The following is a 13,250-nucleotide window of genomic DNA, read 5'->3' as shown; positions in this document are numbered from 1 at the left end:
CATATGTCTCGTACATAAGTACATAGTCATTTGTCTCATACATAGAATAGACATAAGTCTGACCCAGAAATAGATGGTAATGTCTCTACTGATAGATAGAAGCGGCAGTGACGACGTCTGGCCTGGCGGAGAGGCGGATCTCGAATGACAAATTCATCACATATAACTGGGTTTCCTGTAGCAATGCAACTCAACAACCCTTTTCCATTCCCATTCGCTCAACATTTCTTGAATCTTGCCATCATCAGTTATGTCAATCGATTTTCTTTCCCCAGGGCCATCTAACTGCTTCCTGCTGACGTAGTACACAAAATCGTCTTCCTTCAACCCTTGCTTCAACATGAATTTAGTTTTCAACCAATCAAAAGTGAGGTCCACTTCACTAACTTGCACAACACTTGGAGAAAAGTCTTGGACATGAACAATAGGGCTAAGCACCCACTGAGTACCCTTAGCCATCTGCAACACACAAATCGCATTGAGTACCTAACCTACCCCTTAATATCCCCGCTAACAAATATTAGACATGTCTATATATTACCAAGCTATATATTACAGAATATTAACGGAGCAACTAATACAATTCACCCACCTACAAGTATATTACGAATATTTGCCGTAGCAACTACAAATATTGATAGATTAATATATTTGACTGGACTGCCTATATTACGGACCTTTTTTCTGGACTACTACATATACTGACACTCCTAAATGCTTGACATCCACATATAGGACGGATTATTACCGGAGCAACTACACATTTTTACACAACTAATTAGTTGACATCTAAATATATTAACAAATACTACCGGAGCACCTACGAAAAATAAAACGTGGGCTGAAATATACCTTTGAAGCGTGCGTGCGAACGAAAAACGACAAACGGCGGCCACCAAACTGCCGGTGCTCCGGCTCCAACGAAGAACGACGAACAACAGCTTCACCTCCACCACACTGCCCCAACTTCACCACCACCACACTGCAATGCTTATCCACCTCCGTCTGAAGGGGGTTTTATAGGTAGAGAGGAGAAAATGGCGGGAAAGAACGACTGCGGTATGGCGGGAAAGGGTTGGCGGGAAATGGGAGGAGGGAAACGGGTGGCGGGAAACGGGTGGCGGGAAATAGGAGGAGGGAAACGGGTGGCGGGAAAAAGTTGGCGCGAACATATGGCGGGAAAGGGTTCTTCATCATCAAAGGGCAAGGTTTCTGCATCGATCGAGGATGACGATGATGACTTCATGTAGTTTTTATGCTGTATGTTGTGAGTTCAGTTACGTACCATTTAATTTAGATGTAGTTCTATCTAATTGTTTGTAATGTCTCGTTGTATGAATATTATGTTCTATCTAAATATGATCTTGTAGTTCCGATAACAGAGTACTAAAATAGAGTAGGCATATGTCTCGTACATAAGTACATAGTCATTTGTCTCATACATAGAATAGACATAAGTCTGACACAGAAATAGATGGTAATGTCTCTACTGATAGATAGAAGCGTCAGTGACGACGTCTGGCCTGGCGGGGAGGCGGATCTGGAAGCGGGGACCATCCCAACCTGTCGGGTGGCCTAATGTGACGAGGAGGAATCTCAGACTCTCCCTGGTCATGCTGTGTATCCTGTGTGGGGCCTGGTGGAGGAGTCGAAAACATGTTCATCCACTGGGTGTGCTGCGACATCTGAGCCTGTATGTTCTCCTCGGGATGTTGATCACTCCCCCACGTATCATGTGATGCCGACATAGACGCCTGATATCCATAGGCTCCTACGCGATGGAACGTTTCATCATGAAGAATGAGGTCGCGTCAATTAATATTGAAAACAATAAATATGAAGACACATACCTGCTGGCTGTGACGCCTGCTCTGGCTCAAACACGAAACTGGACGAGGGACCGTGCTGCTGTGGCTGTGGAGATAACACGAAGCTCGACGAGGGACCGTGTTGCTGTGGCTGTGGAGAAAACACGAAGCTCGACGTGGGACCATAGTGCTGCGGGTGCCACGTAGAACTGCCAGGTTGGTCAGGACGGGGTGGCCTGGTTGTCGGCTGATGTGCTAGACGTGGACGTGGTTGATGTCGGTGCATGGAGTGACGCGGCTGCTCCTGCTGGTGCTGAACAACATCGGTTCTCCGGGTGCACGTGATAGCCTCGTACACAGTCTGTATCTTATTCTGAATTCTTTCCAAGAAGGGCTGTACCACTGGACGATGATGAAGAAGAGGTCCAGACGATAGTGATCGTCCAAAGGTGGTCACGTCGTCGTAGAGTTCGCGTGTCAAGGTAGCCTGCAAATTTCCATGACGATTAATAATTTCTGTCTCTTGCACGTCAAAGTATGTGACAACATTACGTAAAGAAAATATATCTTACCGCGTACTGCCTAGAGCCCGAAGTATCATAGCTCGGGTACATATCCGACGGAGTAGGATCCGGTATCTCCTCTGGGTGGGAGTACTCAACAATGCGTAACCGTGTTCCGGTCATGTAGCACCGCAAATAGAGATTGAATTCATCAAGATCGAAATTGTGATTCTCGTGCCATAGATTTGTGTTTGCTGTCTCCCATTCTATAACATACGGCTCTAGTCTAACTAGCCAGTCAGCAGTTGTCCTGTTCATGCCCTTCCTTGTCGTCCTAAAATTGTGGTGTGTGTTCAACAATTACCTAAAGCTTCGAATGGAGTACTATGAAAGATAATGCAACATTGAAAAACTGGTTAATACCTGTGGATGTGTGCTGGCACCGGGTTCTCTATAGGGGGAGGTAGCTCCAACTGCAGAAGACCAAATTGCCTCATAACCCTCTGTTGTGCCATCTCCTCGACGAAGACATCGAAGATGATCTTAGATTTTGTCATCCATTAACTCGGTCCCTTGTGCATAGCACAGACATACCAGTAGGGTATCTCGCTTGTATGTCTGCTTCCGTGTAGGGCTGCCAGATGACCCCGGTGTACGCATCGAACTGCTCGTTCAATGCTGTGTATGCCTTCCTGGTCTGATCACTAGCAAAGCGTCTCTGCAGAGAAGAAAAGTTAGTAGCCGCTAGCATCAAACTATCTCTTGTGTAGAAAAAGTTGCATTAAACTACAACACGGTGCATACCTCGCGACGAGTCCAACACAGACCGAAAGTAGGCATGTCGATGCCGTCAACATCAAACATGGCGTCTATAGGCTCGTGAACACGTATATCTGGTCGCCCTATAGAGAACCTCTCCCACGACCACAGCTGTAGGAATAGAGGGCATCCAAGAAGGGCTGGCTTTCTCGATGTAAGCTGGCAACCATTGCACATACCTCGGTATGTAGCCGCTAAGACCGCCGAACCCCAACTCCTCTGTCTGATCTGATCCGCCGTCTGAGCGCTCGCTATCTCGAGTGCCATAGGGATGTAGAGGGCGCTAATAGTGGTGACATGGTTCTCCGTGAACATCACCTTGCCGAAAAGCCACAGTAAGTAGGCCTCCATGCTCCGAGTGATCTATTCCGCAGTCAACGGCGCCCGGAAGTTCTGGATCTGCATTAAGCGAAGAGAAAGTTTTAGTAAGCCGCAATTATTTTCTGTAAACTTTATGCACGATAACTTGAAGATAATAGGTAGGGGAAATTACCCGGAAATTTAGCAACCACTCATACTTAGGTCCGTGATGCTCCCATACCGGATCCGGAGCATCCGGAAAAACACCATGAAAACGTTCTGTAAGAGCTCGCTCCCAACCAGCCGGTGCGTCCAACGGTCCTACGGCATGACCTGCCAACGGTAGTCCGAGCAAAAGTGACACATCCTCCAGAGTAGGAGCCATCTCTCCCCATCTGAAGTGAAACGTGTGGGTCTCTGGCCTCCAACGGTCCACTAAGCAGCTCAGCAATCGATGGCGAGGCGTTTCTCACCCGGGATAGACTCAACCAGACGCGCGAAAGGTAAAAGGCCGACCCATTTCAACCTTCATCAGAGAACTTTTCAGTTAGTGTCTCCCATTTCAACCATTAATATGCATGTCAGTGTGCAAATTAATAAAGCACGTACCGCTGAAACCATCCTGAGTGTATCTTCCAGTTTTCCTTAGGAGCGCGAGTGACCAGAGGCTCAAGCTTGCGCTCATACCATATCGCAGCACGATGACCCCTATCAATGTCCCCATTCAGCAACCACAATCCCGACATTCCTGCACATACAAAATTCAGAACATAGTGCCACACTTAATACAAATTCAGAACATAGTGTCACACTTATTGCAAATTCAGAACATAGTGCCACACTTAATAAAAATTCAGAACATAGTGCCACACTTAATAAAAATTCAGAACATAGTGCCACACTTAATAAAAATTCAGGACATAGTGCCACACTTAATACAAATTCAGAACATAGTGCCACACTTAATACAAATTCGGAACATAGTGGCACACCACACTTAATACAAATTCAGAACATACTACTGCTAGCTTAGCTTCTTCCTCTCGCCCTTACTCCTCTACTGCCTCTACCTCCTCTTCTTCCCCGGTTGCCTCGTCCACGCCCAGTGACGAAAGTGGGACAATTAGTGTCCCTATGGCCAAATTCATTGCATAGAATGCATTGCCTAGTCGGACCTCCTGCTTCAGATTCATCCATATCATTTCGGATGCGCTGACACTGCCGTCTGCCTCTACTTGTACGCATATGCTCTGGGTTTGGAATGTAACGCCTTTCGGCGGGGTTGACGCTGTTGAAATTACCCATTGATCGAAAACCCATCAGCTCACCTGTCCAGGTATTGAGGACAGACTCTTTCAGAAAATATGGAGACACAAACTATATTGCGTCCATTCCAAGCTGCCCGCAAGCAGCAAGTACATGTGAGCAAGGTAGGTGAAGCAATTTCGGTTTATTGCATGTGCACTCACACGTTGGCCAGGCTTCATTGCCAATTTTCACCTCATGCGTCCTCAACTCATTTGCACATCCGAATTTGTTGTTGGCTAAGCGGACCTCAAACCTTCTTTCTTGATTACCGATGGCGACTACAGTGTGTGACCTAGCTTTTTGCATCTTGTTGTACATGTACTTCGTGACTCTTTCACAGTACCGTGTATTTGGGTTGTTCAAGATATGCTGCTCTGCTATTTGACGTCTGTCTCTGAAATACTTGACGGTGCCATAGAAAATACCCTCAACAATGGCTGTAAGTGGCAATGCCCGGTTTCCTCTGAGGACAAAGTTGTATGTTTCCGCGAGGTTCGTTGTCATGACACCGTACCTTGCTCCATGTGTGTCATGTAGCAAAGACCACCTCTCCAGAGGCTCATGCTCTATCCACTGCTCGAAGGTTTTAATCGACCTCCCGAGCCTTCTTCTAGTACCAGGTGGGTCAAAGCCTGGCAGGTCACATAGCCCAACAGGCTCCTCCTCCACGGCCGCTGTTCCTGTTGCCAACTGTGCAGCTACTGCTTCAACATGTGCCCTCACCGCTGCATCTCTTGCAGCTTTCCTGTCCCTCACGTGTCTCTGCGTGCACACATTAAGTCTGTCGCGTATCAAATTGTACTTCCATAACTGGTTCTGCTTGCAGAGTTTTTTGAACAGATTCATCAGGTTCTTATTTCTAAACTGCGAGAAGAAATTAGCCCCCAAATGGCGCATGCACCAACGGCTCTGCAAGTCCTGCCATGGAACTTGTTCCTCAGGGCCTGGGTTTGTCAGTGTCCTTATCGCACTGAGTATAAATGCATGCCTGTCATGAAGGATGCACACATTGGGCTTCTCCTTCACAACTGATATTTTCAACTGCCTGAAGAACCATGTCCAACTTTCAATGTTCTCACTCTCCACAAAAGCAAATGCCAGTGGGACGACTTGATTTTGTCCGTCTGGACCTATGGCTGTCAGGATCTGACCCTTGTACTTGCCTGTGAGAAAAGTACCGTCAACACATATCACCGGTCGGCAATGCCTGAAAGCTTCGATGCATACACCGAAAGAGAAGAAGAGACGATGCAACACCCTCACAGTTGGGAACTCTGCCATGAACATGTCTTGGATATCGATATAGGTGCCTGGATTCCGCTCCTGCAGGGTGTGGAGGAGGTGGACAACAGAGTCATATGCATCAAAATAAGAACCAAATCTTCTCTCAAGCGCCGCATGCTTAGCCCTCCAAGCCTTGCCATAAGAAATTCTGTACTTGAACCTGGCGAAGACTTTTGTCTGGACTGCCTTCACTTCCATAGCTTTGCCCTGCACTATCTCATCGTAAAACAATCGAGCAATAAGCGTGGATGAAAGGTTGGCATGATCTTGAGGGTGCAGGGAATAAGACAAGTGTGATTAACTAAGTCACTTATCACCCAACTTGTGCCATACTTAGGGAGAAAGCCGTGCACCCTGCCGGGACAATCTGCGTTCTTGCATACCATTGTCAGGAATTTCTGACTGGTCACCTGAGCTGTGAAAACCCTTCGCGTGGACATTGCCCAATTAATTATTGCATCCTTCAGGGCTTGCTTGTTCGGATACATAGCACCCGTCGCAATATTGTTCTGGTGATATTGCCAGGCTGAATCATGTCCATCATTCACGGTCATTGCAGATGATAAGTCATGATTCCACCATGCAGGATTCGGGACCTCCTCTGCATTTTCTTCTTCATCTGACTCGTCAGAATCATCGGCATGACCCCTTTCAACATCGGTGTCTTCTTCTTCCATCTGGTTCTGCATGTGCCCATCTACCTCGTGAGCGTCCACCTCGCCATTGTAATCACCATCGGCATTTCCTCCTTCTACCTGACTACTCTGCCCTGGTTCATAACCATAAGCATTTCCTCCTTCTACCTGACTGCTCTGTCCTTGTTCGTAACCATAAGCATTTCCTCCTTCTACCTGACTGCTCTGTCCTTTGTAGCCACCCTCGCCTTCATGTGCAGTGACCTCCTTCACGACGGGAAGCACTAAAGCAACATGATTGCATCCCCTTCGTTCACAACCTTGTAACCACCGCACCCAATCGGAGTCTCCCTCTATTGGCCTCAAATAAAAGTAAATTTTTGAACTTGACCGTGTCCACAATGCATGAACACCGACGGTGTGTGTTTCAGTATCAAGACCTAAACTTGCCGCAATCCATTCTTTCAACTGACTAACAGACCATGTTTGTGGTGCGCTCATTGCCACCTCTATGTGAGTAAATTCACTCAGATCTGCTCCCAACTCAGTTGTTTGGACAGTACCAGGACCATAGTAAAATCTCAACTTCACTACATCGGACATCTCGACTCACCTATTTTTTTTTCAACAACGAAATACAAGTATTAAGCAACAACTTAATATCCCCACTAACAAATATTAGACATGTCTATATACTACCTAGCTATATATTACAGAATATTAACGGAGCAACTAATACAATTCACACACCTACAAGTATATTACGAATATTTGCCGTAGCAACTACAAATATTGACAGATTAATATATTTGACTGGACTGCCTATATTACGGACCTTTTTTCGGAACTACTACAAATACTTACACTCCTAAATACTTGACATCCACATATAGTACGGATTATTACCGGAGCAACTACACATTTTTACACAACTAATTAGTTGACATCTAAATATATTTACGTATACTACCGGGGCAAATAACAATAATCGCACACCTAATTTATTTCACATCGAAACATATTAACAAATACTACCGGAGCACCTACGAAAAATAAAATGTGGGCTGAAATATACCCTTGAAGCGGGCGTGCGAACGAAGAACGACGAACGGCGGCCACCAAACTGCCGGTGCTCCGGCTCCAACGAAGAACGACGAACAACAGCTTCACCTCCACCACACTGCCCCAACTTCACCACCACCACACTGCCCCAACTTCACCACCACCACCTCCACCAAAATGCTCACCACGACCACCACGAGCTACCCCATCAGTAGATCGAGACCTCTTTTGGCTGCCCTAAATGAGTTGAATCCATTCACGGTGCCAAAATCGCGAAAATCTTGCTCATTTAGGTGTATAAATGGGTGGCATTTTTCTGTAGAGAGAGGAGAAGGTAAGAACACAAAGAACAGAAGAAGAAGCGAGCAAGGGGAGAAGAAGAAGGGAGGAAGGGGAGGATAAGGTACGGGCCGGCCAGCTGCGCGAGGTGGCAGCACCCTGTCGGCCAGCAGCTGGCCGATCGGCGCGCGGTAGGCCGACAGGGGCGCACCCACGCCGACAGCCCAATCCCTCCCCCTCGCGACGTGGCCCGACCAACCAGAGGCCGCCGCGTGCCAGCCGGGCCTGCAGTCGGCCTGCTGCTAGCCGATCGGTCTGCTGTGGGCCGATTAGGCCCAGTCGGCCTGCAGCGGGCCGACAGTGTATTATTTTTAAAAATAATATTTTCAGCGTATTATTTCTGTAATTTAATAAAAAATGTATTATTTAAAAAAAAAAGCAAGAAAAGGAATGAAGTAAATGACAAGCGCAAAACATGGGGGATGAGGACGGTCGTGTAGCGTGGAGCGATGCTCATTGAATGACAAACAGACAAGTGGTTATGGTTGTAAAAAAGATAAGTGTGGTTGGCAAAAAAGTATGTTACCAATAATCTCTGCTACAGGTGTTATAAAATTGAATGTTGATGCAAGTTTCCACTTGGATTCAGGGGCTGGGGCTACAGGCGCTATTCTAAGGGAATAGAGTGGGAGTTTCATAGCGGCGTCTTGCACATAATGGGAGGCGGCCATTGATGCTCCATCAATGGAAGCAAGAGCAGTCCTAGAAGGGTTACGTCTTGCAGAAGACCTAGGGATATACGCTATGGCAGTTGAGTGTGATTCCCTGGAGATTGTTAATGCTATATAATTCAACTTGCAGATTACCGTGCTTCGGGTACGGTTATTACCGATGATTGCCGGGAGATGATGACATCGTTCAGCAGAGCAACAATTACACATTGTGCAAGGGAGAGCAACACAGCTGCACATGCGATAGTTAGAGCTAGTTACAGAAGGCAATGTTCTGAGATTTGGCGTGATAAACCTCCTGATTTTTTTTATTCCTTCTGTTGTAACAGACTTGACCATAGTTTAATAAACGTTGTTGAAGTTAAAAAAATAGTTTAATCCTGTGGTGAAGGACTTAGATGTGAGATGGCTATTTCTCATCTTTTTTAAAAAAGAAAAAAGCTGTTTCTCATCTAGATGAGAATTAGCAAATCCGTTGATTAATCGTCGAGAGCTACATCCCGTCATCGGTTTTCTTCCATGGAAAAGTCGAAGCTAAGAATATTTCACTCAACAAGTCTCGTCTTAGAAAACATGATTCACTTGTTGAATGGTTCGTCGAAAAAAAAAGACTTGTTGAATGGTCGGTACTTTTTTTTTTGTTGGTAGCTAGTACTGCTACTAGTACTGCAACCATCGTACTCTACGCAGTTAGCGAGCAAGTATAGATTGAGCCTTGTTAGCAGCTCACCACCCATGGCTGCTAACCATTTGCATCCGCTCTTGTGCTTAGCGCTAGCCATGCTTGTTTCCCTCGACTTTTCATGCGCGCAAACGGGCATCACATCTGGGTCCTCCCTGAAGGCCGCCGCAGGCGCCGGCTGGTCATCCCCGTCAGGCCGCTTCTCCTTCAGCTTCTACGCCACGGAAGGCGGCCTCGCGGTTGGCGTCTGGCTCGCCACCACGCCCAACGTAACCATCACGTGGACCGCGAACTGCAACGACATGGCAACGGGCGGCACGCTAAGGCTCGCCGACAACGGTCGTCTCCTCTGGACCGGCGCGAGTGATCACGACAGGGCCGTCGCGCAGCCATCAAGGCTGGCTGTGGCGGGCTCCATGCGGGATGACGACAACTTTGTGCTGTTTGGCGCTGACGGCGCGGTGGTGTGGCCTGAACACCCTGATCGCCGGGCAGGACCTCGTGCCCGAGGTGCAGCTCTTCTCCAGCGTGTCCGACACCAACAAGGCCCAACAAAGGCCGTCAAGTACCGACTCGCCAACCAGCAACAGGACGGCAACCTGGTGTTGTACCCGGTGGGCACGCCGAACGACGCAGCCTCGTCATACTGGAACACGGGGACGTTCGATTTGGGTTTCACCCTCATCTTGCGCCTTGATACCAGTGGCCTGCTCTACTAGGTGAACAACGATGGCAGCTTTACCAAGAACCTGACAGTGACACAGCCAGGAGCCTTAAAAGCTGGAGAGGAAGCCTACTACCGACTCACGCTTGATCCTGATGGAGTTCTGCGTTTGTACCGTCATACCTTCGTGTCTGGTTCTAGGTCTGGCGGTGCGTCCAATACCACCACCGTCGTCTGGAGCGCTCTGACCAATCGATGCCATGTCCATGGTGTTTGCGGGCACAACAGCTACTGTGTCCTCGACCAGGATCGGCCTAGCTGTTTGTGCCCGCCGGGGTTCGATTTTCTCGACGTGAGCAATGCGGAACTCGGTTGCACGGTGAACTCCAGCGCCGGCGACTGTAAATGGGGGCAGCAACAAGATGCCGCAGACTTCTCCGTGAAGTTGACACCAAACATGGAGTAGGCGGACATACCGTACGATATGGTGGGCAATGCCACGAGCGCCGCAGAATGCATGGCGGCATGCATGGCCGACTGCTTGTGTGTCGTAGTGTTGCGGGACGCCGACAAAGGCACGTGCAGCAAGCAGCAGCTCCCTCTGCGGTATGGCCACGCTGGAGGCAGATACACGCTGTTCGTCAAGACCGCGGGAGCGGTGACAGGCGGCAGCGGCACCCACAGCAAACCCGTCGGGCGCACGACCATCATCGTGCTGGTTTGCATCGGCATCCTGGCATTCGTCGCGTTGTCGGCCTTCATTGCGTCTGGGTGGCTGCTCCACATGAAACGGAGGGACATGCTCCGGAACTTGGCACCCATGAATGCGGACGCCGACGGCGGCGAAGGCGAAGGCTTGGAAGAGGCGGCGCCCCTGAGCCTGAGGTCGTACAGTTACCGGGAGCTGGAGCGCGCCACGTACTGCTTCCGTGACCCGGTGGGCCGCGGCGTGTTTGGCACGGTGTTCAAAGGCGCGCTGCGCAACGGCGAGCAGGCTATCGCCGTGAAGCGACTGGAGAAGCTCGTGGAGGACGGCGAACGGGAGTTCCAGAGAGAGGTGCGCGCCATTGGGCGGACGAGCCACCGCAACCTGGTCCGCCTCCTCGGCTTCTGCCACCAGGGCGCCAACCGCCTCCTGGTGTATGAGTTCATGAGCAATGGCTCGGTGGCCGACTTGCTCTTCAGGGGTGCTGCCTTGACGCCTCCATGGTCCGACCGCCTTGGCATCGCGCTCGACGTGGCCCGGGGCCTGCGGTACCTCCACGACGAGCTCGACTGTCGCGTGATCCACTGCGATGTCAAGCCACAGAACATCCTCATAGACGCGGACGGCACCGCCAAGATCGCCGACTTCGGGCTCGCCAAACTGCTCCAACCTGACCAGACACGCACCTTCACCGGTGTCCGCGGCACGCGTGGGTACCTGGCCCCCGAGTGGTACAGGGGCACGGGCCCTGTCACGGCGAAGGTTGATGTGTACAGCTACGGCGTGGTGCTGCTCGAGATCGTGACGTGCACGAGGAGCATGGAAATGGAGGAGGCCGGCGAGGAACAAACGCTGATGGAGCTGGTGTATGAGTGCCTACTGAAGGGTGAGGTGAAGAGGGCCATGAAAAGCGAGGAGGAGGTTGTTGATACGGCGTCCGTGGAGCGGGTCGTGAAGGTTGGTCTCTTGTGCGTGCAAGGAGAACCTGAGTCTAGGCCGTCCATCAAAACCGCCATATTAATGCTGGAAGGACATCTAGACGTACCACTTCCTTCCCGCCCGGCTTCCTAGCTAGTGATGAACTTTCATATCACCCAGGTCGCTCGGAACATGATGAACAACTCAGCTATCAAATGCAGATGCCGTTAAAATTGGTGGAGTCCAAAAAATGGCACTCCCTCCTTCATGACATAATTTTGACTATGATTTTTATTTATTGTATCCCTACAAAATTACTAAATAGACATATGAAGCAGAATTGTTTTGCAAGACAAAATGATGATACTATTGATATATGTTCAATCCATATATTTTGGTACTCATGCATCAAAGACCACGCTTATATATAAACGGTCAAAGTCGTGCATCAAAGACCGCGCAAAGTCGAATGCGCCTTATATTTTCGAAAGGAGGGTACAAACACGGTGATACTATTTTCTTTGTTTTTTTTTCTAAAAAAAGGATATATTAAGGATCCCATATATTAAACCCTCAAGGAAACAAGAGAATTTGGTTTGCTAAGCGTCTAAGAAGCACGTACGAAGGCAAGAAAGCTCCTTCACGGCCGCGCGTTGGAATGCTTGATCGAGCATTACGTGTTGGTCGTTGTCCTTCCATGTAGTGACCACCGGGCCCCTCACCTCCCTCCCCAAATTCTAATGGTGGGGCCCAGCATGTCCTTCCATAAATCTCCCCCCCCCCCCCCCCCCCAAAAAAATTCAACAGGTGAGGCCCGGTGCATCATTTGATTTTCTCACGCCGTGATTTAGGTTGCTATCGGAAATCAAGCTGTTGTAATGCGTGAGCACGAAAGAGCATCCCTTGTAGGAAGGATGATGAGAGCATCCAGAGTATTGCAAGCTCGATTTGTCATTGTTCATGCCCCGACAAGATTTTGGGATCAAAAGCTTTTATGAAGCATTGTGACAGTGTGTATGATCATGCATAGTGTGATAATAGAAGACGAGCGAGGTCAACGAGAGGGCTTTCAGTATCATAATGAGGGCAAGAAACTTACATAGCTCATGTGAACCCAAGCATGGATGAACATCGTCTTCATAGATTTCTTCAAGTGCATCAACAGATTGAAGAGCGCACGAAGCATGAACAACTTCGTGATGACCTTGTGGAGCACTTGTGGGAGCTACATGGGCGTTGAACTTCTTCATGACTACTTTGAAATTATGATGAATTATATGTGTTTGAGAAAAATAATGAGTTATTTTGATGACAATTGGTTTTGTATATGTATGTACACACTAGTGTAGAGAGAAACGGGGAAAACAAATTAAAGAGAGATGATAGGGAGACGGCTATAGTCGCACACCTTTCTCTCCCAATAAAGTAATTGAGTGAGCCCCTAAACACACTTATTGGGAGAGAATTTTGAGGAGACCGCTGGAGATGCTCTTAGTGATTTGTTGGTAAAAGATTTATATGTACAAATTGTTTATCATATTATTACCCCAC

General features: G+C 48.5%; 1 pseudogene; it reads left to right on the top strand.

Annotated features, from left to right (window-relative positions):
* Nucleotides 1-9,595: 9,595 nt before the first annotated feature.
* On the top strand, nt 9,596-11,925 carry LOC109763137 (G-type lectin S-receptor-like serine/threonine-protein kinase LECRK1; annotated as a pseudogene).
* The last annotated feature ends 1,325 nt before the right edge of the window (nt 11,926-13,250 follow it).

This window comes from Aegilops tauschii, chromosome 6 (genome assembly GCF_002575655.3).
Source record: "Aegilops tauschii subsp. strangulata cultivar AL8/78 chromosome 6, Aet v6.0, whole genome shotgun sequence".
In the NCBI taxonomy this organism is placed as follows: domain Eukaryota; kingdom Viridiplantae; phylum Streptophyta; class Magnoliopsida; order Poales; family Poaceae; genus Aegilops; species Aegilops tauschii.
The sequence above is the reverse complement of the archived record's forward strand: the minus strand, read 5'-3'. Positions and strand labels throughout refer to the sequence as shown.